The sequence below is a fragment of the Cyprinus carpio genome, chromosome A9 (genome assembly GCF_018340385.1).
Source record: "Cyprinus carpio isolate SPL01 chromosome A9, ASM1834038v1, whole genome shotgun sequence".
Classification (NCBI taxonomy): Eukaryota; Metazoa; Chordata; class Actinopteri; order Cypriniformes; family Cyprinidae; genus Cyprinus; species Cyprinus carpio.
The window spans coordinates 24,136,423-24,160,286 of record NC_056580.1 but is presented as its reverse complement, the minus strand read 5'-3'; the positions used below and the strand labels follow the sequence as shown (position 1 = coordinate 24,160,286).

The following is a 23,864-nucleotide window of genomic DNA, read 5'->3' as shown; positions in this document are numbered from 1 at the left end:
ATTGTTAGCTGATTATATTCTCATTACTAACATTTTATGGTGTGAAGATTGCTCTTTTATATTTTAAGAAATATTGTGTCTGATGTACAGTATAATCAGTGTTATTTAAGAATTATTTGTATTATAAACAGTATTTTTAGTTTATTAATATTGTGAATTATCTTTTATCTTATATATTTTCAGTTTCATTTTAGTTTGTTTTAGTCATTTTGATATGGGCTCTTGTCATTTTTATATATAATATATATATATAATTTATTTTTAGCTTTAATTTAACTAATTTCAGTTTTAGTAATTTTTGTACTTATCTATTTCAGTTAGTTTAGTTTCAGTATGTTCAAGGTCAAGGCAATATTTCTTTTCTTTTTTTTAGGATTTTCATCAATTTTATTTGTAATTATTTTTGCGATTCTTTTTTTTTTTTTTTTTTTTTTTTTTTTGTAACATGCTTTCCAGTTAGTAATTTTAGTGTTTCAACTTAAACTTATTTCACTTAATTTTCAAAGTAACATTTAAAATTTTTGTTTAGTTTTTTGTTTAATATTTATATTTTATTTTATTTCAGCTATGTGCACTACATTATTCATTTTTACTTAACCTGTTGTCTTTATTATTTAATGAATGTTTGCATAAATCTGCAATGAAAACAATTTTTTTGCAACTACTGTATGTTTTTATTTCAAGAACAAATTGGAGTAGAAATATAATGATTTAATAGAATATATATGCATACATATATTAAATGCTAATATACTACTGTTTTAATTTAAATGCATAGTATTAAATAATATTTTTCTTTCACTTTTAGTCATTTTTGTGCTATTATATATTATTTGTATTATTAATTTTAATTATTTAAGTTTCAATATGTTCAAGGCAACATTTCAAAATTTAAGTTTTTCATCTAATTTTATTTGTAATTATTTTAGTGTAGTTTAGTTTTAGCAACAAAGTTGCTTTAGAAGTTTTGGATGCCCTGAGGGTGAATAAATGTGACAAAATTTTCATGTTTGGGTGAACTATTTCATTAACTGTTGTTTCATTGTGTCATAGCTAAAACAAACAAACATATTTTTATGTTACAAATGTCAGTGGAATCTGGAATTGTACATTCAGCAAGCAATGCATTATTATATCTCATAAGTTAACTAGTATTCTCCTGTCCTGTGTAGAGAGTAAAGAGCCAGACAGGCTATGATGAGGCTCACTTGTGTCACACCTGTTACTTTAATAAGAGGCCGTCCTGCAGCTCTGTGAAATGTAGATTAAACCACAGCGCCTGTGATTTGTGAGGTGGCTGGTAGTAAACGGCAGCTCCCCGCGGTCAGATGTGATAGAGGGAAGTGCTGTGGTGCTGTTACATTAAAGAGGCATGATGGAGCAGAGACGGGGCTGAAGATAGTTTGTGTCAGCTGCGCCTCACCAGGACGATTCCACACAAATGTGGGTGGCGGCAAACATCAACGAGATTTATGGGGAAATCCTGTGGTGTTTGTAGAATATAAACTGACAAGTTATGTCTTTAAGTGAATTCCTTAATCAAACAGAAATCATGTTGGTGAAGTTATTAAAATAGCTGCTCAAATATTACTCTCCCGTGTGGGAAGCATCGCTATTTTAATAGACCAGGAGCTAGTTTTGCTCTGTAACACCTCTTGTTGTTGTATAATGTAGACTTGGGGAGGAATTTGCTAAGAATGAATGTCATGCACCCGCTGATTGTGCCATTTACTCACTCCCATGCCATTCCAACCCAGTTGTTTTCTTTTTTGTTCCATGAACAACAAAATGAGAAAATGAGAAACCAAAATGTCCAAGCTAGTGATGCACTGAAATTTCGTCAACTGAAAATCGCTGTCATTTTAGTGTTTATATGCTATTAAAATTCATATTTTGAATTAGATTTTATTTTTCATTTTCATTTTAGTTACCTTTTTTGGAATTTTGTTGGCTTTTGTCTTTTTTAAATATTTAAAAATATATTTTTTTAAATAATAAACATACCTCTTTTAGTTTTTATTTATTTCTAGTTGGTAATTTTAGTGCTTCAACTTAAATTTATTTTAGTAAGTTGTCAAGGTATCATTGAAATTTTTATTTTAGTTTTTTTTTTTAAATCTGTTTTTATTTACATTTTATTCTATTGTATATTATTAATTTTTACTTAACCTGCTGACTTTATTAATGTTTGCGTAATTTATTACAGCCACTGTATATATGTATGTTTATATATTAACAACAAATTGGAGTAGAAAAATAATTTATTTAAAAAAATATATAAAACTGCCGTATATGCAATTTAAATTCTAACAGTTTAAATATACAACTGTTTTTATTTAAATGCTGATTATTAAATAAGTTTGTTTATATAATTGATTATTAAATAAAAAAAAATTTTTGTTTAGGTATTCAGCAAAATAAAACAACTTTATTTCTGTTTCAGTAATAAAATCAATTTCAATGCATCTGTTCCATACAAGGAAAGTGAAATTAGTTTTTAACCGCATCTGTATAAATGCACCATAAAAGTAGTCAATACTACTTGTGCCCAAAGTCTTCTGAAGCCATATGATAGCTAAGTGTTCAATGGACTGAAATATCATTGTCATTGCACAGAACAACATGTGGTAAATAAATGATGACACAATGTTCATTTTTGGCTAAACTATTCTTTCTTACTTCTCTGCAAATCCCAACCCTGGATAAGTCTTGAACTTATTGTGAATTTGCAAACTTCAGATTCCGCATGGAAATATTGGCCACTGACAATTCAGCATTATATTTCAGATAGGCTCTCCATTACAGCAGGATGGCATCATGTCTTCTGACATCTCATACATGACTGTGGAGCTGCATACATGAAATATGCATGTTCACGTGATTTCCATGCTTGTATTGTGAGATATGAGTATTTCTCTATGCATTCATTCACTCCATTTGTTTCAGTCAGACTGCAGCTGACCTCAGGTCCTCATGAATACCTGATTGATGGCCTCTCACGTCACCCAAGCGATGTATGTAAAAGTGATGCATTGATAGTCCTCTTGAGAACCTGCCAGAGAATTCAGGTTCTACAGCAGCTTTTAGTTTTACCTGAACATTGTAAAACCAGTTATGATATGGATCTGACTAGTTTAGTGAGGTCTAGTTAAGTTTTTTTTTTTTTGTTGTTGTTGTTGTTGTTGTTGTTTTGTACTTAGTAGCAATGTTGTGAGGTGGATTAATTTAAGTGAGGCGGTTTTTGCATGCTGACAGTGTATTGTTAGATTGTAAACACTGTTAATGCCTCTAAATTCATCCCCTTCATAGCACCGCTGCTAAAGCCATGTAACAAATCCACCACCTTCAACAGTATAAAGTTCAGACTTGAAATCACCTGCTGTGAGCAATGTTTCTGTTATTATTCATAAAGGTCGCTGTATTTTGTGAAGACTATGTTAGTTTTGTTCAACAAAGCATTATAGAAATTGAGCCTATTTGTTTTTTATATCTGTTAGTTACTCTATTCTTTGATCGGACATTGCTGTCCATTGCCTCATGCCATGAGTTCTGTGTTTTGAAGATGATCATTGTGTAATGGGTTTTCAATTAGGTTGCTTTATATATATTTATATATAAAATAATAATAATAGATATGAACATTTTTTAAAAACCCAGGGTGCAAAAATAGGAAAATAAAAGCTCAATTGTTAGATGTTTAAAAATTAAGGAATGTAATTTTACAGTTGGACTGTAAGTTATTATTATTTTTCTTACGTAATTTTTTTTTAAAGTGATATATTACTACTGTAATTTTGTTTGATATTCTTGTTTGTTGTTTTTATTTATTATTATAATTATTATTATTATTATTATTACTATTATTATTTGATATTCTACTGATTCAATAAATGTTAAGTGGATCAGAAATGGCATTTTATTGAGGTAACCATAGCAACAGTAGACTGAGAGTTCCTTTTAGGAATAGCACATTGACAAAGCATTAGTACTTTCATTATTTATGCTGTGTATACAATCTTTAGGAGACGTGTTTGATCAGTATGTGGTAGACTAGTTAATAAAGAAAATGTGTAGTTTTGCACATCCTTAATTTACAGGTACCTTTGACCTATATAATGTTGATGTCATCGGATTTGTGGAAATCTAATGATAAAAAATCAATCAGTTTCATTTAACTTCCAATCATAATGTGAGATAAAGTCAACCAGGACATTCTGCGTTCACAGATTATTGATTTTCCATCATTTTGTAAGATGATCTCCTCCGCCACATTCTGACAGATGAATGAATGCTTCACTAAAAGGTTTCTTACAGTGAGCTGCGGATCACTTTATCGACATCTGTGAGGGATGACCCAGTCTGTGTGTGCAATATCAGTGCCATGTGATTCATTTAAAGAAAATTTCGACTCGGGACAAGATCCTTTATGGACCATTGACGATGTGAAGCGTGTCAGCTGAGCGAACCGCCACTGAATTAATTTCCCTTTGAAGAGCGCCTGTCATTGCCACCCCATTGGCCAGGTCCTGCTCCCATCATGCCCAGGGCGCTCCGTCAGCTTGTTCAAGCTGTGGGAGAAGAGGTTAAACAGGCATTTCCAATGAGCTGACTACTCGATGGGTCCTCCTGTTAATGGGCATTCACAGGACACGAGTCAATGTCACTCAACATCAGCACACTCAGATGCGTTCAGATATGGCACTCAGGGGCTAATTGATTATCATCCAGCAAGCTATTAAAAAGATATTTTCCCTGCTGTGATGCTGTGGCTTTAAGCAAATGGACCACAGTGTTTGATTGTTTTATTGTGGTTTAGTCAGCCCACAGGCCAATGTCAGGGAGTAATACAGCGACACTACTATAACTTAACTGCAATTTCCAATAGCTCAGCTGTTTTAGTGTAGCAATTTTGATATTAACAAGCTACTCTGTCCAGCAATTAGCGGTGTAGCATAGCTAATCATCAACAAACAAATGTGCCACTGTTCCATTTCTTAAATTGAACATTTCTGAATTGGAATTGAATTGGAATTTATGTAGCACACAGAATGCAGAATTGGTGTTTGAGTATAAATTTAAGGCACTAGTTAATCCTAAATTCTGAGATTCAGATTTGAATTCTGCTCTGAATTGGAGATGGTAATATACAGAATACATCTACAAATATCAAGGAACTTGGAAAGAGGTGCTGATCCAGTTGTTGAATCAATGCATTCATGTAAAATAAACCAATAAAAAAATAAAGATTCACCAGTTGTAATGTAATGTAAAATGTAAATATATTTAAGATTTTTCTTTAAATTTTTGACACCAAAAAAAATATTTATATTTATTATTTTATTTTAATTTATTTTTATAATACACACATTTGACTAATATTTCAATTGTATATACATACATACGCACACACACACACAGACATAATCGTTCATAGGTTCATAGATAGTATATTACATTATTGTAACATTTTTTACATTTAAAATATTTACAAAAAATATATACTAATATTAAAACTCATTTTAACTATATATTTGTGTTTGTAAAATATATTTATTTATATAATACACACATTTGACTAAAATTTAAAAATATTAAACTTAATATTTTACACACAAACACATGTAATTTTCGTTGTGTGTGTGTTTGTTTGTGTGTGTGCGTGTGTGTGTGTGTGAACAAACATACACACAAAATATTAATATATGTAATTGTATTTATTCATATAATATGCATGCACACATTTTAAAAATTACATTTATGTTATTTACTTATTAATTTATTCATAAATTGTTGCTTGGGAAGCTACACTTTCAAAGTCACATGTGATGTGGTTCCTGTTGCATGAGTACATGTAACTAACACCCTTGCATGTGCTGCAGTTTATCCAGCTTTATCTACGAGGGGAGTCACAACACACCATCAGCGCTGATGTTACAACATGACTTTAGAGATGAGCTTGCATATTCATTCACGGAAAAAGCTGTCGACACAGCACGCACCTGCAACTCTTAAATCAAGAGTTCATGCCCAGGGGCAACAGCAAGATTTAGATTTCAGCATGGAGTGACAGAGAGATAAAAAACAGTAAATGGAAACAGTAATTTGAAAGTGAACTGCACAGCACCATCAGCAGAAAAAAAAACAGCAACAGGAGGGCATGGAAATGATGGCTGTGTCCCTCTCCCACACACATGATTGAGCTGCTGGACCTAAATGCACTCTAAAAATACATTCAGCACAAAATGACAGCACTGGTGCTTCTCAGATTGCACTTGAGGAGGATTCCTGCACCTTGGGGTGGACTGGCACTCTCTGTGTTTTTAGAGAGGGTGGTGTGAGGACATTGCATGTGTAGTAGTTGTTTAATGGCCCAAAGATTTGATCTGAGACCAGCTTTAAACACTTACAAAAACAATGGAACTGGTTTCATATCAGCAGTAAAAACGGCTTTAATCAACATCACCTGTTCCAGCATGCAGCCCCACTGGGCTCTGGTGATCTGAGAGCTTTTGGTGAGTGTGGTTAAGGCCTGCAATCTAGTGCCTGCACGTCTCAATACCTCCATTAGTCATAATGAGGTTCAGCCACTGGCGCTAATGACAGCCTGCTCCTGCAGTACAGCACACTGGGCGTTTGAGAGGCCGTGGCTGCGGGGGCCTCTGTGCTTTCTAATTGATGAATTTTTGTGATTTCACAAATTTATTTGCCTCTGATTTTTATTTATTTATTTTTTAATAACGCTGATAATGTTAGTCAGATTTCAACATTTTTGACATTGATGAAAAAGACCTGAAACCTTTCATTTCAAAGGGTTCCCACTGCAATGGAAACATTGTTTTTAATTTTAAATAACTCATTTTATGTCTGTGGTTCTATCATTCTGTCTGTCTAATGTTCTGTCTACCCATCATTTATCTTTCTATCTGTCATTCTATTGTTCTACCATTCCATCGTTCTATCTATCAGTTGTTCTATCATTCTGTTTGACTGTCTGTCTATCTATCTATCTATCTATCTATCTATCTATCTATCTATCTATCTATCTATCTATCTATCTATCTATCTATCTATCAGTCTATTTATCATTCTCATTCTCTCTCTATCTCTATCTATTGTTCTATCTATTTTTCTTTCTGTCATTCTATCTGCTATTCTCTCCATTGTTCTGTCTGTTTTAACTGTCTATCTGTTGTTTTGACTATTTGTCTATGTTCTGTCTATCCTTCTAGCTGTCGTTCTGACCAGCTTTCTGTCAATTTATCATTCTATCTATCGGTCTGTCTATCATTCTGTCTGTCTGTGTCTACCTATCGTTCTATCTGTCTGTCTATCACTCTATATGTTGTTCTATCCATCTGTCTACCTATACTTGTGACTATTTGTCTATCAAATGAAACCAATTTTATCCTGACATTGAAAGCAGTCTGGTCCACTGTTAGCTGTGCTGGTATACATATTATGCTATATAACCATGATCTGCACTCAACAAGAATAGTACTCTTTTTTTTTTTTTTTTTCTTTTTTTTTTTCGTCTTATTTTACATAAATCACCAGCAGGACAGAACTGTGATGTGTTAGTGTAAAATAAAACACAAAATAAGAAGACTATTTTAGTTGAGTTCAGATGTTTTTTATACTAAGGAATCTAATAGATTGATGGACTAAAATAAAATATTAAGTGACAAAAGTGCACGGTGCGAACGGCTGTGGAAATACATATTTTGCTACAAATGCTGACACATTTCTGCATATCCTATCATATCACATGGCTATAGCTAACATTAGTGGACTTCATTGAAATACAGTGCAGCAGTGTAGAATATTGCCCCCTTAATCATTATTTTATGGGAGGGTGAGATGAAAAGACACGAGCTGGTAGATGAGATCGCCCCATCGTGCCAGATGTATTATAATTACCTACAAGGATGTCAGAGAACAGCCCTAACGTACCCTGCAGAGGAACCTGACTGTAAGCTGTATTTACAGGTTATGTGATCCACTCATCTTTTCTCTCCTCCATCTCTCTGTCTATCTTTCTCTTCCTCTGAAGTGCTGTAATAATGATGTAAATCTCTCTCTCTCAAGCTCAATTCTTCCCAGCTGTTCCAAATGACTGCATTACAAGCAATACATTTCACTGTTCCTCACACACACCAGACTCAGTGGCTCTATTAGTGATTACGAACGAGAAACGAGACTGGAACGAATGTTTCAGAAACGTTCCCAATATTAGATTGTGTCCAACACCCCCCCCCCTCCCCCCACCAGCAGCGGCTGCTGATAACAAACAAGCAGCAGCTCGACTGGATGGAGATGTTTCCTTTACCGTTGCATTATTCATTACAGAGGCTATTTTTCATTCACAAAACCTCAGTGTGAGGATACCCTCCTGCCTTTCTCTGCTCACTACTTGACATGCAGAGGTTTTTTTCCACTGCCACAGCAGCTTTTTTACATATGTTTACACTTTGGCTGTTCAACAGCTTGACAGCATTTAAATCCTGGTTCCAGAAGGCTCAAGCCAGACGAATGACACAGAAAGGTTCTTACAGGTTTTATAGACCAGGGATACGTATGCATATGTATAAAAATATAATAATCATAGTAATAAAAACCTAATAGAAGGTGAATATTATAAGATAAGATGTGTGTGTGTTGGGGGGGGGGGTACTGTTTTATCTTATCTCAGTTGGTTTAGTGTGACTTTTGAGATGATAATAAGCTTGTCTCTCTGTCAGTGGTCTGTATGATGTCAGGGTCTTTAGTGGCTTCTTTGTGTGCCTGAGGTCCTGTGGGCCGCGTCTGCTAGGTGCATAGGTAATGAAAATTGAAGCGGACCTGTGAAGAGGTGGATTATTGCTTGGCTTTTCTCAGCGATTCTCACAGGAGGAAACACAGATGCTCTCTGACTGCTGAGATAGCAGACAACCTCAGCTCCACACGCTCTCATGAAACTCACGGATGACGTGTCAGACCGTGCTGTGAGAGGCAAAATCCTCTATAGCAAGCCAATAGTTCATCTTTCATGTCTTAATTTTATTCAACCTGAAAAACTTTCTGCTGAAACCAATAAATGTTTTTTTGTTTATTTGTTTGTTTGTTTTGCTAGCATCTACTAGCAATGCTGTAAAGTCATTTAAATAATTTTTATAGAATACTCTCTGATTTTGCGGTAAAAATGTATAAAGAACTAAACTAGAAATTAATGTAACGATTAGTAGTTATTTTATTTATAGGATGTAATGGGATGCTATCAGATGTTATGATATTATTGGTTAAAAAACTTTTATTCACCATTTTCCTCACAAAGACTAATTTAAAAATGAGGCAAAGAAAGATATATTTTAATAAAACAATATTATTTAAAAAATATATTTTTTCTTAAAATAAAGTCTGTTGATTAATGATGCACAATACATTGTTCCTATACTCCCTAGAATTTCAGGTGCACTGTAAAAAATTATTTTTCAAAGTTAAATAAAGATTATTAAAGTATGTTTTACAAAAAAACATTTCAGATTTTCTAAACATTTCACATTTAATTCAATGTGTAATTTGTGTGTTTTTTTATTGTTCTAGTTAGCATCTGCTCTAAACAGGATTATTATTGTCAGCTACAGCTAAAACTGAAATTAAAATTATAAAAAAAGTCTTTACTTGAAAAAATAAACATTAACTAAATAAAAAAAAAAAAACAGCTAGTTGCCTACTTTTAATTTAATATGAATTAATGTACTAAAATAAGTAAAACTGAAATAAAAATGTATAAAAACTATATATAAACACACACACATATACACGACAAAACAAAAACTACTAATTATGCCAAAAACACACAAAATAATACTCAAAAGGAAAATGCAAAATGTCAAAATAAAACTGATGATCTGTTGATTAATTTTTCAAGTAATTATTCAAATCAAAGGTTATGGAAAATTATTGGTCAAAAAGTATGTGAACCCTGAGAAGTTTTTTTTTTTTTTTTTTTTTTTTTCAGGAAATCCACCATTCATTTGAATGACCCGGTTTAAATGGATGACAGTGTCTGAGGTATGAGTCTGGAGAATGATCAGCAGCTCTTATCTTTAGTGTGTCGCGACCCTGCGCTGGTTCTGTGTGTGGTTCCTCATCATTAATGCAGCCAGGAACAAACACTCAACACCACTGCCTGGCTTCACAACAGACTGGACACCTTCCAATAACTCCACTCATATCTCCACTTAGTTATGACAGCCTGCCATGTGATGTCAGATTGTAAAAATTGCTTAAATGGTTTAATGACATCTGAGGAGCTGCACTATGTTCATCTCGTCTCTCGCTGTCTGTCCCTGCCTTCGTACTGTTCTGAACCGTACTGCTCGGTGTTAGAGTTTTGAGTTGGAAAAGGAAATGTAATGGGAATTTAACGATTCTGATTTCACTTCATTATTTCTTTACTGGTTATTTTAATACTGTTGAAGACATTTTTCTCAATAATTGGTCTAATAGCGATGCACCAATATTAAAATTCTCTCCCATACTAATAAATATTTTCATGTTATGTACAATAAAAAATTACAGAGCTTCTAAAGGGACGATGATGATGGGAGAAATGTGAGATGAGAGGAAAAACAATACTTTAATGATTTCTTAGTGCATTCTCTACCGCAAATGTTTTGTGTTCCCCAGAGAAATTATTTCCTTGCAAAACTTTTGACTTCTTTGTCAAGTTTTTCAGTTGAATGCAAACATTTTGCAAGAGAACACAAAAACACTTAAAATATTTTTTTTGTTTTCCATCACCATGTTCCTTTAAGGGCTCCATAAAAGACAAATGGCCATTATTAACATTTATTCTTTTCAAATGTAAAATTTAAATAAACATGGGGCATGATTAAAATTAAAGGCTACTTATTGTCAATAATTAAATTGTTAATTTAATAACTGTATAGGCCATTTCATTATAATTATCAAATATTATTTTTTATTTGACAATAAAATTGTCATTTACAACAGAAAAATATTTCTATTTTATAATTAGAGTTAAAACGTACTACTACTACAGCTATATTATTACTGTTATTATTATTATTGACACAAGAGACCCATGAACATTCAAGTATGTCATTAAATTACCGTGGTATATTTTATGTATAAGGGGTTCAGCTTACAAAAAAAAAAAAAATCTAAATTGAATAAAAAATAAAATGCAAAAAAACAAAATTCAGTCATTTTTTATGCTACAAATGAATTTAGGCATCACAACATTATAATATACTACAGCAAAATGATGAAGGTTAATTTTGAGATTTGCTATACATTTAACAGTATTATTATTATAATTAAAAAGGAACTTTAAAAAAAAAAGAAGTAGACTTCATATATTAAAGTAGTGTATATATATAATGAATTTTGTGAGTCATTAGACTTGATTCAAACCAATGACTCATAAGCTCAAGACTTTGAGCTTATTGGACTTTTTGGCCATCTCAAGACTTTTTGGCACATGTTTGTGCTGAATTTAACAAGATCTATTTATTATCTTTGTATGATTCCTCATCCTCCAGTATTTTTTCTTAAGACTTTAGGTTTACAAAAATAGTTTAATTCAATTTCCAACAGACTGACTCTGATTGATGTCTTTGGCTCTCCTGGTTTTGTTCCATTACAGTTTCTTCTTTTCACGCTCAACACTTTAGAGACTGATTGGACATCCTCCATGTTTAATGGCTGCTGGCGGTCTATTCATACAAGGTGTTTCCGTGAATGACCTTTTGGAAGAATCCCATCAGGAAAATCCAAAACAAGGCACATTGTGTGGCGGCCCCTTGTGGCTGGTGTAATTTGACCGGACAGCGACGTGAATGAGGTCCATTCTGCCATAGCCGCTTTCATTTGGCCGTGATGAATAGCGCTCTGTGCCACAGGAGAGCGGTCACTCACACTGAGGATCACGCCCGGCCGGCAGAGGGATTTTCGTGCCTTTACAGGTTATTAATCGGCGGGTTGCTTCCCCCCGGTGCTTCTTGCCAGAGATGGAGGACTTGACACGGCCAGAGGTGCCATGCTGGAGGAGAGTATCACAGTCTGGGAGCTGAGCCTTCACATTCAGCCATGAACAAAAGGCTTTCTTGTGATAGATTGGCAGAGCTTTTCTCTAGGCCTCTGCCTCCACAGGCCTCTTCTGCCCATTTCTTTAGTAATGCTCTTGTTAGTTCACCGCAGTTTCCTGAACGCTGGTTTCATTTCTGGTTGTGGAAAAAAGCTGTCACTGTTAGGCAAAAGCACGGTGCTATTTAAGAGTGATTCATTTGATGTCTTGTTGTGCTTTTTTTAAGGTGATGTGTTTTTTTATGTGTATTTTTAAGCTCTATTCTGACTGACTGGCTTTATGCTTTTTAGTTACACTACGTTTTTATATATAACAAGTTTCTTGGTCACCAAGTCAACATCTTAGAATGATTTCTGAAGGATCATTTGACAGAATATACTGAAAATTCGGTTTTGTCATCACAGGAATACATTTTTGAATATATTAAAAGAGAAAACTGTTATTTTCAATAGTAATATTTTGCAATATTACAGTTTTTAGTTTTGATTTATTTTTTTTATTTTTTTGTACTTTTGATCAAAGCAGTTAATAGTAGTTTGATAAATATTTTTCTTGTGTTCTCAACTCTATTACTGTTCACAGGGAACTGCAGCGCTATTGTTAAAAATGTTATTCATCTTTTCAGTGCAAAATACATCTGTGTAAAATCTGTTGATATTAGACCTTTTTTTAAGTAGTATCTATATTTCTCTTTCAGTATTGAACATTTAATTGTGTATACTTTTTCTCTCTGTTTTTACATTTATATTACCATTATCATACCATCTAATTTTTGTTTAAAAGTTAAACATTCATTTTTAGCATTTAACATGATTGATTTTAAATGATAGTTTTTAGTGTTTAATTTATTTAGTCAAATAAAGAATGTTAATTTCATCAGTCAGAACTACAAATATTGGTGAATCTTGCTAGTAGTATCATAAATTTCAAATCAAGATATTGCATTGGCTTAACCAATGGTGTGAGCTGAGGCGGGACTATTTGTTTTACCAACCAATGGCTGAATGTGAGTGTTCAGGAAACCTGTCTGAAAACATTATTTTTTGCAATTCCATTTTTTAAAACAGAAATTGATGGGCATTTAAAAACAAAACAGCAGAATATTTTTGAAGGCTGCAGTTAACTTTTTCTTTTAAACATTTCAACAGTTTTCAACCTCCTGTGAATTTCTTTTTTTTGTTTTGTTCCTCTCAGACTCACTTGATTTGCTGAGCAGCTTCCAAAGTAGTTCTGCTCATCGATCTGAGGCCTGCAGTGGCCGTGAGCATGCAGTCGAGCGGAGAGGTTTGAGACTGAAGAATGTGGGTCATGTTTAAGTCGACTCTAGCGCTGAACCCCATCTTCCCATAAAGTCTTTATGCAATCCATCTGTGGCTGTCAGAGCAAGCCTGGGCATTTTGTTTGTCTCTGTGCCACAAATTACTCCCCGTACTCCCTCGAGGAGCCTCCATTAAACCTGGCTCTGAGATTTTACACAAAGCCAATTTGTCTCAGTGTTTTAAAGTCCTAAATATCACCGTCGCACTGCGCCTCCGCTTTGTGTGAGAGACGAATCTGAGTTGAGTGGATCTTATCGGCCTCCTTTCTTCTTGTTTCCTCTCTCTCTTTGGTTGATACAAGTGTGATTCTCTGGGGTGCAGCCGTGCCGTGTAAGCAGAGAGCTGTGTGTTCTGTGTGTGGTGTTCCACTGTGCAGCACTGTGGGGTTTTGCATGGCATGCACATTCATTTTTGCACATTTATGCCCTGTATTGTATACAGCATAGCCATATGACAAAGTATTATTTTTCCTCACTTTCTCACCATTCAACTTTAAAGACTGCTCCTTTATTTCCAACAATATATTAATGTAACTTATAATATGCTGCTGCTACATGACCTTTGATTTTTTATTTTTTTTTCTTCAGGACCACAGATGAAACACTCTGTTAAACACATCTGCATGTTTCTTCAACATTATGACCTTTTTACTCCAACTTTTAATAAGTTATCTAGATGTTGTGGTTGTTGCAAAACTGATTTTCACAACTTTGCAGAAGATTGAGAATGATGAATTATTATGAATTATGAAAGAATTATGAATTTTGCCATATGACAACACTGTACCACAATGGAAAACCTGCTGTGCTGCCATATGGATGTTATGTTATGTTATGTTTCACATAAAAGATGTTTACATATAGTCCACAAGAGAAAATAATAGTTGAATTTATGAAAATGACCTGGTTCAAAAGTTTACATACGCTTGATCCTTAACACTGTGTTGTTTCCTTAATTATCCACTGCTGTTTTTTTTTTTTTTTTGTTTGTTTGTTTGTTTGTTATGTGTGTTAGTTGTTCATGAGTCCCTTGTTTGTCCTGAACAGTTAAACTGCTTGCTGTTCTTCAGAAAAATCCTTGAGGTCCCAAAAATTATTTGGTTTTCCAGCATCTTTTGCATATTTGAACCTTTTCCAACAATGACTGTATGATTTTGAGATCCATTTTTTCACACTGAGGACAACTGAGGGACTCATACACAACTATTACAGAAGGTTCAAACACTCACTGATGCTATAGAAAGAAAAACAATGCATTAAGAGCTCGAAGGTGAAAACGTTTTGAATTTGAAGATCAGGGTAAATCAAACTTATTCTGTCTTCTGGAAAACACATATCTTCTGCAGCTTATGAAGGGCAGTACTAAATGAAAAAGAAAAAGAAAAAAAATGCATGCCTGCATTTTGTATGATCGGTCTTATTTTGGTAAAATAATTAACATTTTGCAGATACTGTAAAGTGTATTTAAAATTTTGACCACAACTGTATGTATGCATGTATGTATGTATTTTAGGGCTGTCAATTTACCGCATTCATTTGGTGCAATTTAATTATGAAAAAAATTACTTGTTAACAATATTAACAGATTAACATCCCGCCCTGCCCAAACCTGTACATCATCTTACATTCCATACAGTTGTGATGAACATGATACAGGACGACAAGTGACTGCACGATGTAGCCTATTAATGCACCTTTTTGCCCCTAAAATTCAAGATATGAGGGCAAAAACATGCCCTTGTATGGCTTTTTGTCTCGTATTTATGTCCTATGATATAGTTTAGCAATATCACATGAGCAAGAGTGTTGTTTTTTTTCCAGAATATCTGGATGACTGCAAATGTGATATTGATTTTATACAACAGTTCAATAAACAAGAAGTTAATAGTGTTACATTTTAGACACAATGTCTGTATTTGCTCAATTTCACTAACAGAAATAGTTTCAAACAAAGCCACCGCTGAACTGCTGTGCCTTTCTGAGCAACACACAGTAGTGTTGCATTACTAAATGTGTATAGTTTAATTTTTCCACCTGTGTCTGTTTCTGTGGTAGTAATCCAGTCAGAGACCGTGAACGGCACAGATGCCAAGGAATGAGTGTTGAATGCAATGGGTCTTGAATTGCCCTAAAAAATGGCAAGAGATTCCTCAAAACGTCCAATCTGATTGGCCTGATTTATGCAATTTCTGTCATTACACAGGTTTTTATTAGTCCGTCGGGAAACAGTCATGTTTACAAGTTCCCAGGCAGTGAGCGCTTCCAGGGAAGAACAACTAGAATTTGCCAAAGTCAATGGCATCAAACCTCTTGACTCAAAGATTTGTTTGACACACTTAGTAGAAAGTAAACAAGTACAGTTTTGGCTATGTTTGGATGGAATACTGGCTACTGTTTACTGAATACTGCACAGTAGACACTGTATACTGTCTACAGTTATTTAGAAAAAGAAGTGAAAGGAGTTTTTTTGCTTGGTAAATGCTTGCAGTACAGTATGCTACATTATTGTCACATGACCTTTTCACATTACCTGCACATGGCAGTCCAGATGGCATATTAATTTTATTGTTATTGATTGTTATTTTTTGATTATTCAGTGTTAATTATAAATGACCTTAAAGTAAAGAAATGCATTATATTAATATATTAACATACACTAATATTCAAAAGTTTGGGGTGAATAAGGTTTTTTTTTTTTTTTTTTTTTTCAGCAAGGATGCATTAAATTGGTCAAATGACACAGTAAAGACTTTTACATTGATACAAAACAATTATATTTGATTAAATGAATTAATGTTCTTTTAAATTTTCTATTCATCAAAGAATCCTTGGAAAATCATGGTTTCTACAAAACTGTTAAGCAGCACAACTATTTTCAACATTGGTAATAAAAATAAATATTTCCTGAGCAACAAATCAGCATATTTGAATGATTTCTGAAGGATCATGTGACAATGACTGATAAAAATTCTGCTTCACAATTACAGGAAAAAAAAAATGTATATAATTTTTACATATATTAAAATCAATCCTCTGCAGTGTGGATCTGTCTTAATGTGATGATAGTTATCTTACAGTATCGAGTCTCAAGCTGAGGCTGTGGTTCTTACACTCTAATTTATTTAGGCTCCCTCCATTCCATTTCTCCTTTTTGAAAAGCAAAGGCCTGTCCAAGACTGCTCTGAGAAATGGGAAACTTGGTGGTCAGCAGCTGCAGCCCGAGATGTCAGGGCAGCTGAGCCCAGCTGGAACATCTGTCCCATGCATTGGAGTTTCTCTGTCAGGGGATGGCTCTGCCTATGTGTCACAGTCAACCCCCTTCAAGGAGGAGAAAAGACCCTCTGTCCCACTGGGGGAAAGAGATGTGGCTCAGTCTTTCTTAAGTGTGAGGTGTCTTTATTCTCACATACTCTCTCCATCGCCCTCTCTCTCTCTCTGCTCGGCTCTATTTGCCACAGTTCTCAGCTGGATTTAATTTGGGAGCAGACAGCAGTTTTGTCACATATAGCACTGTGTGGTCATCTGTAGTGTAGTGTTGCTGTGGTTTCCAATGGGCCGAAGCCTTTTGAGATGATCTTTGTGCTGCTGTGGGTTGGGGTGTGCAGAAGAACAGCATTTCTCCAAATGTTGTCATGGTGTTGAATTGTGTGCAGATTCCACAGAGATTTGCTGTCGGTTGATGGACTTCTTTTGCAGAAGGAAACACTGTCAGGGTATTTGTGTGCCCTTCAGGGGCCTTTTACTTTTATGGCTGACTTAAAAATTATGTTTCAGCTCAACTTCCTCTAAACATTTGTCTTTTTTTTATTGTATTTTGGGCCCTTTTGTTACTATTTTATTGTAAAACAGCAGAGAAAAGACAAGAAATTATGGGATCGAAAAAGAGAGGGGGAATAGGTTCAGGTTACACTGTAAACTGTCAATATTCTCAAGTTAACCCCTGATCACCTTATCAGTATTATTAGATTTGTTTTGCAATAATGACTGGCTGAGTGTACTTTTGTCTTATGTAAATCTTAACATGAAAGAGAAATAAGGATCAATATGCCAGTAATCCTCAGTATGCCTCAGTTTAGTACTATAATTCAACTGTTTTGTTTTTTTTAGTTTTTTTTTGTTTGTTTTTTTTTTCCCATTTTTAATGATGATTCATGTTACTGTAATAGTCATTACTTTTATATTCATAATGTAGTATTATTGAATTTAATATATATTTCATATTTATATATATTAATAAAAATGTAATGATCCAACTATATAAATACATAATTTATTACATCCTTTCCAAGCATCCTACTGCCTGTCCGCTTGATCCTATCCCCACTCACCTCCTTCAGGCCATTTCTTCTTCAGTTATACCTGCACTCACTCACATAATCAACACCTCTCTTGACACTGGTACCTTCCCCACAACATTTAAATGGGCTTGAGTAACCCCACTGCTTAAGAAACCCACTCTTAAACCATCACTTTTAGAAAACTTCAGAACGGTATCCCTCCTTCCATTCACTGCCAAGACACTTGAGTGAGTTTTGTTCAACCAACTCTCTATGTTTCTTGCACAGAACATTCTCCTGGACAACAAGCAATCTGGCTTCAAAAGTGGCCATTCAACTGAGACTGTCCTGCTCTCAGTTACTGAAGCACTGAGACTGGCAAGAGCAGCTTCCAAATCCACAGTATTCATCTTGCTGGATCTGTCTGCTGCTTTTGACACCGTTAATCACCAGATTCTCCTGTCCACCCTCAGAAAGATGGGCATCTCTGAAACTTCACTCCAAAGGTTCAAATCTTACCTTTCAGGTAGGTCCTTCAGGGTGTCTTGGAGAGGGGAGGTTTCTAAGTCCCAGCTTCTTGCTACTGGGGTTCCTCAGGGCTCAGTGCTTGGACCACTTCTCTTCTCCATCTGCATGTCATCATTAGGATCTGTCATCCAGAAACATGGCTTTTCCTATCACTGCTATGCTGATGACACTCAATTCTACTTCTCATTCCAACCAGATGATCCAATGGTAGCTGTTCACATTGCAGCCTGTCTGACAGACATCTCTGGCTGGATGAAGGACCACCACCTTCAACTCAACCTTGCGAAGACAGAACTGCTTGTGGTCTCAGCAAACCCAGCACTTCATTGCAACTTCTCTATACTGCTAGGTTCGACAACAATAACTCTTTCTAGGACAGCCAGGAACCTTGGAATTGTGAATGATGATCAGCTAAGCTTCACAGACCATATTACTACAAGGGCCATGTCCTGCAGATTTGCTTTATACAACATTAGGTAGATTAGACCCTTCCTATCAGAGCAGGCCACACAACTCCTTGTACAAGCTCTTGTTCTCTCCAGACTGGACTATTGTAATGCTCTCTTAGCAGGCCTTTCTGCATGCACTTTTAAGCCTCTGCAACTGATCCAGAATGCTGAGGCAAGACTGGTCTTCAATGAGCCAGAGAGAGCATGCATCACACCTCTCTTCATCAGTTTGAACTGGCTGCCGATAGCCACTGGCATCAAATTCAAGGCGCTGATGTTTGCATACAAGACAACCACTGGCTCTGCACTAAAGTACCTAAATTCGATAGTTCAGACTTATGCGCCCTTCAGAAGCTTGTATTCTACCAGTGTACAACGCCTCATAGTACCATCCCAAAGAGGCACTAAATCACTCACACGGACCTTTACCTGGACTGTTCCAAACTGGTGGAATGACCTGCCTATCTCAATTCGAGCAGCTAAGACTTTGGCCAGAAAATGTCTAAAGACACATCTTTTTCATCAGCACTCGACTAACTAATGCTAATATTTTCTTATTATATTTTTTGTGTATGTTCCCGTTTAAGTTCCTGTTTGCCCTTATTTGGTTTAGCTCCTGTTCTTGTTGTTAGTTAATCACCTTCATTCTGTTCACCTGTGTTGATTAATCATCTCATTTGCTCCTTTATTTCTATGTGTTTATAAGCCTTCAGTTTCTGTCTGTACTTCGTCCTGTCTAACATCGTTTGAGTGGTTGTGTTCTCCTTATTCTCCTAAGTGGATTCTCGCCCTGGCAATCTGTGACAGAAGACAGGAACCCCTAAAAGGATGGACTGGGCTGACGATTTACTTCTGAACATCCAGCAGGAGCGCTGACTCAGCACTTTTGGGCATGGCGCTACCACCAGAGTTCTCGGCTCCTACCCTCACCCCAGAATCCACTCCAGAAAGCTTTCCTTCGACTCCTTCATTTCCGCTGGTCCCATACAGCCCTCTTTCATTTCCTGATTTCCCCGAGTTAGCCTGCACTGCGTCTCCTGAGCGCCCTCCAGAGCCCGCTCCTTGAAAGCACCCTCCAGAACGCCCTCAAGTGCCCGATCCTCCAGAGCACCCCCCAGAATTCCTAATATTCGCCAAGAAAATTGTGTGAAGGGGCCATATGCCCGTGGCCGAGCCGGCTAAGGTCACGGAGGTTCCGCCATGGCCTCTTGAGTCCCCTGCTTCACCATGGGCAACCTGAACTGCCTGCTCCGCCATGGCCCCCTGAGCTACCAGTTTGAGTTCTTGTTTGCCCTTATTTGGTTTAGTTCCTGTTCTCATTGTTAGTTAATCACCTTCATTCTGTTCACCTGTGTTGGTTAATTATCTCGTTTGCTCCTTTGTTTCCATGTGTTTATATGCCTTCAGTTTCTGTCCGTACTTCATCCTGTCTAACATCATTTAAGTGGTTGTGTACTCCTTATTCTCCTAAGTGGATTTATTAAAAGACTCTGTTTGTGTAATACCTGCCTCCTTCGTGCTTCTTGCCCTGGCAGCCCATGACAAGACCTAAAAATAGTTTAATATTTATATATATTTAATCCCACTTTCATGTGACAGTAGTGACATTACTACTACTTTCTTATTTTACTTATTTTGGCATCCTCTATTTCATTATTTTACTTGTATATGTATTTGTTCATTTGTTGGCAGCCCTTTAAAATTCATTAAATAAATCCTGTGCTTATGGGTCCAGTGCTTGAAAGGCCTCTCTTGTAGAAGAGCCTTTAATAATCTTTAGTCTTTAATCCCTCACACCCAGTGTTCAGCTTCTTGAGGCCATGAGGTCTTTAAACTAATGTTACACATCACAGAGGTTGATAGATTGGTCTGCAAGGCTCCCGCTCAAATCAAATATGACCCTGGCTCATTTAAACTGACTCCAATTATGAATGGAGTGAATTAATTCAGTGATACTTTTCCTAATGAAATGTGATTCATATGGTTGTTTTAAGGCAGCGATGGGACATAAATCAATAGCTCATCCACCTGATTGACTGTTTGTAAAACGGGCCGTGACCTCCCACTCATGTACGAAAATGTGTTTGGAATTGCTGGAGGTTTCCGCCTTATTCCGTCATAAAATATGGATGTTCCTCCTCACTCTGGCATGTGATTTACTGAGCTCTTCGCCACATGAACACATACCTTTACAGTCAAACAGAGCTTAAGATAAAGTAGGACATCTTCCAAGCCTCTTTTGCAGTTAGGTCTTGAAAATGGATCCAATTTGGCAGTTGAGCGTGTTTTGAAAGTGCTGTTCCTGCAAAAGCGCATAGCTGTGTATGTGTTTGCTGTAACAGATGTTTGATCTGTAATACAGCATCATTACAATGACATTACAAAAAGCATGCTATATAAAGATGCTTGAGTTTTTCAGACACTGCTATAGTTCTAAACAACTTCTGGATTGGGGCCTTGGGAAATAAGCATATGCTTTACAAGTCTTCTGCTTCTCAGCAAGGACTCTCTGTGTGTGTGTGTGTGTGTGTGTGTGTGTGTGTGTGTGTGTGTGTGTGTGTGTGTGTGTGTGTGTGTGTGTGTGTGTGTGTGTGTGTGTGTGTGTGTGATACAAAGCAGCCCACTGAAAGAAGTGCACCCCAAGGAAGTGAGTGCTGATTGCATGATTGCATTCAAAATCCTTTCTTGCTGCAACTGAGTCCCACTCTTGAGCTCCTCTCTTTCCCTCCACCAGATGATCCAAATTAAATGTGGACTCTCCATCCCTCCTTGAAGACAGGGCAGTGGAAACACATCTCTGGACTTCTGAATATGATGGCAGGCAGCTGGTGATTCTCAAGAGAAGGGAAACACAGATGTCACCTAACAATGGAGGTAAAATGCGTCCTTGAATCAATTTTTTTATTTCGGTCTGTCGATCAGTTCATAATTGTATGTTGTTCTCAAAAACAACACACACATACACTGATGGTTTGGAATAATAATAATAATTATTATTATTATTATTATTATTATTTATTCATCTATTTATTTTTTAAGTATCTTATGGTCACCAAGGCTGCATTTATTTTATCAAAAAATACAGTAAAATAGTAATATTGTAAAATTTTATTATAATTTAAAGTAACTGTTTTCTATTTTAATACATTTAAATAAATTACATTTATTCCTGTGATGTAAAACTGAATTTTCAGCAGTCACATTAATCTTCAGTGTCACATGATCTTTCAGAAATTATTCTAATATGCTCCTCAAGAAACTATTCTTATTATTATCAATGCTAAAAACAGCTGCTGAATATTTTTGTGAAAACCATTAACCTTTCATTCAAAAGTTTGGATTAGGAATGAAAAAAAAAGAAATTCATATTTTTATTCAAAGGATGCATTGAATTGGCCAAAAGTGACAGTACAGACTTTTATAATGTTAATTTTTCACGAAAAAAATAAAATAAAAATAAAAAATCCTTTCTTTTGAACTTGTAATTTTTGCAAGATATTCTGAAGGAAAAAAAAAAACTAATAATGCTGAACTGGATGCTTCAACTGTTTTGTTGATATTAATAATTGTACTTATGCATGATTTAAAATTACATTTACAACATTAAAAAAGAAAAAGTTATTTTGAATTGTAATAATATTTCACAATAATACATTTTTTATTGAATTTTTTAACAATAATTCAGTACCTTTACCTTGGTGAGAATAAGAGATTACATTAAAAATTTTACCAAGCCTAAACTTTTGAACCACTTTTCTTCACTGGAATTGTGAATGATGATGTACATGGGACCATACCAGTGAAAAAGAGGTAAAACTGCATTTGCCAAAATGTCAAAGTCTATAATTAAATGAATTTCTTGAGTCAAATTCTCCCAAAACCATAATTTGAGCTATCTTATCCAAATTAATTTTATAGCTCTACTGCATGTCAACAGTTGTCTCATATGTTTCTATTTTTATTCCTCCTAAGGAGCAGACAGGCGGCAACACACACCCTGTGTTCTCCTCTGGGAGTTTTCATGGCTGTAAGTGAGAAGAACACTCTAATGAAGATAGCCAAAACAGTCTTGCTCAAGACCAAGCACAATCCCCTTGGGTCTGAGCACTTATCACATTTACAAGATCTTATCCAGCATTTCTGAGGTTTCTTTTCTCTCAAGCCAGTTTTAGATCTGGAGAGTGTGACTCTTTATTCTCTGTCTCAAATGTTTCAGAGGACTCTCCGGGGATGTAGACGCTGAATCCTGCCATGTTTCACATTCACTCGTGTCCTTGAGGGCTCATCATTTCAGTAAAGTTTAATGAAGTCTTTACAGTCACAGGGAATACGTTGTCGCTCATCTGCTCCCAAGTTCAGTGGAAAATATTTTCTGGAAAATATTTACTTTGTATTAAGTTGACAGCAAATTTTTTCCAGCTATGAGTAGAGTGATGTATGAACCTGAACAGAAACAACATACTGCCTTAAAGCAATAGTTCACCCAAAAATGAAAATTTGCTGGAAATGTACTCACACTCAGGCCATCCGAGATGTAAGTGATTTGGAGAAATTTAGCATTCCATTTCTTGCTCACCAATGGATCCATTGCAGTGAATGGGTGCCGTCAGAATGAGATTTCAAACAGCTGATAAAAACATCACAATAATAATTACTTATGGATTTGAGCATGGATTATTGTGATGTTTTTATAAGCTGTTTGGTCTCATTCTCACCCATTCACTGCAGAGGATCCAATGGTGAGCAAGCAAGTGATGTAATGCTAAATTTCTCCAAATCTGTTCGAATTAAAGAGAAACTCCTTAGAAAGATACAACAAATATTTGAAAGTATTCAAAGATGAAGATTGGAAGCAAATGCAATTTTTTCCCCATAAAAATATATTAAATACTATGTCTGTTGATAAAATAACATTCACAGTTAATGATTTCCTTCTAGTCTTGAGAAAGAATAATATTTAATGTTAGCTTTTCGTTTTTATTTAATACACATACATATACACATATATACACACACACACACACACACACACACACACACACACATGTATGTGTGTGTGTATATATATATATATATATATTATATATATATATATATATATATATTCATACACATACCATTTAGTATACCATTAGAGTTTTGTTCATTAAAACATTAAAAAAAAAAAAAATATGGATTTGTACATATAACATATATTGTAA

At 35.2% G+C, this 23,864-nt stretch overlaps 1 long non-coding RNA gene across 1 annotated transcript in view; it reads left to right on the top strand.

Annotated features, from left to right (window-relative positions):
- The window catches only part of LOC122146157, a 43,102-nt gene extending 19,854 nt beyond the window's left edge, over positions 1 to 23,248 (top strand). Inside the window, exons 2-4 of the long non-coding RNA XR_006160859.1 lie at positions 21,398 to 21,537; positions 22,636 to 22,690; positions 22,880 to 23,248. This is a non-coding gene — a long non-coding RNA (uncharacterized LOC122146157). The remainder of the gene's footprint in view (positions 1 to 21,397; positions 21,538 to 22,635; positions 22,691 to 22,879) is intronic.
- Positions 23,249 to 23,864: the final 616 nt, after the last annotated feature.